Source organism: Aphis gossypii, unplaced genomic scaffold, assembly GCF_020184175.1.
Source record: "Aphis gossypii isolate Hap1 unplaced genomic scaffold, ASM2018417v2 Contig01110, whole genome shotgun sequence".
Classification (NCBI taxonomy): Eukaryota; Metazoa; Arthropoda; class Insecta; order Hemiptera; family Aphididae; genus Aphis; species Aphis gossypii.
Window position 1 is genome coordinate 1 of NW_026083467.1, and position 4,215 is coordinate 4,215.

A 4,215-nucleotide genomic window follows, 5' to 3' on the forward strand; every position below is an offset into this window, starting at 1 on the left:
TAATTTTATATTTTTTCATTAAATTTTGAAATTGAATATTATAAAATTCTGTACCATTATCTGTCTGTAACAATTTTGGATGAGCTTTTTCAATATATTAAACATACCATTTGTACATTCCTTTGATGTTTTATTTTTCAACACTTCCACCCAAACGTACTTACTATATGTGTCTATGACACTAAAATAATTTAAAAACAAATTCTGTCTAGAATGAGATTGCATAGCTAAATCAGCTTGCCAGAGGTCGTCAATAAACCGCGTTATTACACTACGTCTAGGAAATATTTTTTCTCGCTGTCGATGAAGCTCATTAGCTATACTCTCTAAGGTTGTCATTAAACTATAATATTTCTTTCACATAATTCTTCTAAAATAGATATTATTTCATATTAACACCAGTATTACCACACTTTGTGATGATGTTAAAAGATTTAATCTAGTTATAGTTCATTCGGGTCGTCATAATAAACTAATTGTGTTTGCGGTATTACATTTATATAAACCTGAACCTTTCTTAGGCTGCGGTGTTAAAGTAAAATTAAACATTTTCAACTGCGGGATCTGTAACTATAGAACTGTTTGCTTCTGGATTAAAATAAAATGGTTCGTTTTTCATAGTCGTATCATCATTAAACATCACTACGTTTAGCGTTCGAACCTAGATAAATGATCCTTAATTGGTGTTAAGTTAATTTGAGGAGATCTAAGGTTATTAATTTTAGCTATATGTTCGTTTAATGTTTTTCTTCATGTTTTATTCGATCATACAGAGGTTTTACAAACGACTGACCATTTATGATACTTTGAGGTTTTAGGTTTCCCATCTTCTTTTAAATGAACTCCAGTAGTTTTCAAAATGTTGTAATAGTTTTCTATATCTTTCTATAGTTGTTTTTTTCGGTTCCTTCACATAATAAAGACCATAGTCCTATAGTCCAAGGATAGTATTTATCGAGCAGCTGTAAGTTACCATGACTAAAAGTTATAGTATGTTTTCCAATTTTATATGAATCACTGAACTTTATCATACTAATACCGTAGGATTTCGTATCGTTTTATTGTAGAACGTTGTTATTGAAAAAATGTTCAAATGATGAATTAATTCATCGTCATCATCTTCGTTACTAGAGCATATGGTTCTATTTTTTTTAATTCAGTTGGTTGTGAGTTACATAAAGTATTTTTTTCTGTACGTGTACTTAATGGTTCGAATTGGCTTAAATACATCCGGTTAATAGTTGTCAGAATCTATAACACCACGTTTCATTTCCATTATTTTCCGTTTAATATTTTTTTTTTGATGCTAGTAAATTTTCTAACAAAACTTTTTTGTTCATTGTAAATTATAAACACAATATAACTGTATCGGATGACTACTGATAGCACTATGTACGGTATAACATACTATGGTTGTATATCTATAATATATATATAAAATTATTTTATTTTAATAAACGTATGGAAACCGCATCTATATCTTCCTTCATTCATTTCCCGAGTTTTATCGATAACCAAAAACCCGTAATCACTGTGTGATTCCAACAGAAATGACACATTTTCCGAAATTCTGAGAATCCATATCTGCAGACGAATGATCGTTAAATATATGTCGTAAATTTGTATCATCTTGTTTCAGTATTATTAAAAATTTGAGTTATCTCTTACTAACTGTTTTGGTATTTTAGAATACGTTTGCGCCAAATAAAATACAGAGCTAGCACCTGAATGTCTGCAAATGCTGAAATATTCTCTGATTACAGATTGTGGTCCACATATAACATCATCAAAAATTATACTAGAATTTGTCTTAGTTAAGTTCGGTTTTATGACCTTATCAACGCTAGTAAATATGAAAAAATAGCACCTTTTAAATCGTCTATTATTTTTTTTAGTAAACATATTTTTCTGATTGGAGGTTTTAGAGAATAAATAAATATTTTCAAATCTTAACCCATTGCATGTGTGATCAGATTGTACAATATATATTAGTTTTTCCTGATCCGCTGGGGCCGACTAGTATAGCACGTATAGTATCAGGTAATAACGAACCGTGTCTGATGGTCTTTTTGCCATCTGAACATCTACATTTATAACCTCTAATTTATCTTTTGATCAACAAATCCATTTTTTCTTATATATACTCTAGAATTTTCAATTGTTTATCAGTTATAGATGACGCGTTCAACTCGTAAGTTAAAATCAAACAAGACTGGCAAAGAATTTGTAAACTCCCTTATAAATAGTCTCCCAGTTGAAGCCCATGTTCAGGCTTGTAGTCAATATTGTGGTCCTGGTACGAAATTTAAATATTGAAAAGAATATGAAAATATATTTTTTTTTTTTATTGAAAGGCAAAAATTTAGGCGATAGACATAAAGCTGATAAAGTGTTAGAAAATCGTGCTTGGGAAAGATAAAAGCAAAAAGACACTCTTAGAAAAGAGAAATTGTTTGTGTACGCGTAACAAACACGATGAAAGCTAAAAGAAAAATAGGTATGGGTTGTAAAGGTAAACGGAAACGTGTTACAAAAAACAATAGTATGCTAACTGCGAAAAAAAAAAGAACCTCGAAGAAAAAGAATAGTGGTAAAAGGTTGATTCCATCCCAGGGACAGTCAGGAGGTGTAGAGTTCCCTTAATACCTATATTTGCAGGATTGTCAGCACTTGGTAGCTTAATGTGGAGGCGCTAGTGTATACAACGCAATTCAAAATTCAAAAGTAAAAAGGCAATGGTTTATATTTAAACAATAATGGGTTGAGAAAAAAAAATAATGATTACGCTACCTGACAGACCGCTTTCGACCCAGATATTATAAAATACGTAAGAAAGTTGAAAATCAATCATTTCCGTGGAGTCTTTTCACGTGATATTGCCTAAAAAACCGCACGTCATTGAATGTGGCATATTAAACTTAGACATATCTTCAGGCGACGGGAGCCATTGGGTAGCGTTTCATAAAAATAAAGATAAAGTCATATATTTCGATAATTTGGCGATATCTCCACCAATTGAATTACAACGTTATTTTAAAAGTTTAAAATAGTATATAACTATTCTAACTATCAAGACTTTAATACATTCAACTGTGGACATTTATGTCTTGAATTTTTACAATGCATGAATCTCTTACACTAAGTTTAACTGGAAATTCGACTGTATTGACTGCAAATTATTTTCCATGTCTAAATGTTTACGAGGATTCAGAAAAAGCTTTGTTATCTTTGCAAACGTTCAATTCATTTCCAAATATTATAAATGCAATTAATAACCGACTGAAAATAGAAGTAATTCCTTCAAAGAGAAATAAATATAAATGCATGACTTTTGAATTTTGTTTGGAAGAAGGATGCTATGAAATAGAAGATATTAACAATAAAATTGCAAAAGAGTTATCCCAAGTAATAACAACTACGGAACACAGCTAGCATTCAGTGTACGTATTGATCCTTTTGATTTTAAAACGTATATAAAATGTAATGGAATACTTCAGTTCAATACTCCACATAGTATAGCACCTGTTTTGGGTTTAAAAGATAAGATGTGGACCGTTTCATGAAGCTCGTCGATCGGATAAAGCGGCAATTTAAACACGATTAACTCTATAAAAGTATTGTGCAATATAGCACATGGGTCATTCAACAACCAACTTCAAAGTCATTCGATATATGAGTTTTTCCCGAGTGGGAGAACAGGAACAAAGGTTGTTCAATCTCCGTCAAACCTTATATATTACAGATTAAACAAAACAGATATTAATTTAATAACTGTTCAGTTAGTTGACCAAAACAATAATCCAATTGACAATTTTAACGAGACGTTGACAGTTGTTCTGCATATTAAACGTCACGGATCTCATTATTAAATTATATCTTAGATTTTGTAATGTACGAGTCAGTTACTTTAAGTTTAACTGGGAATGCTACCATATTATCCGTAAATTATTTTCCGTCTATAAACCTTTACGAGGATTCAGAAATAGCTTTGTTATGTTTACAGTCATTTAATTCATTCCCAAATATTAATGAAAATAATAATAATTTTCTATACAAATAGTTGACGATGAAAACAATAATACTCCTATGATGTGTTATATTAAATTGGAAGAGGGATGTTATGAAATTGAAGATATTAATCAACGAGTTAAGAAGCAAATAGATGACTATAATAGTGAAAACTTAACCAAATTAACATTCGATATTTCGGTTGAT

The 4,215-nt window shown here is 30.4% G+C and overlaps 1 pseudogene; it reads left to right on the top strand.

Annotated features, from left to right (window-relative positions):
- Positions 1-3,120: 3,120 nt before the first annotated feature.
- On the top strand, positions 3,121-3,869 carry LOC126555802 (uncharacterized; annotated as a pseudogene).
- The last annotated feature ends 346 nt before the right edge of the window (positions 3,870-4,215 follow it).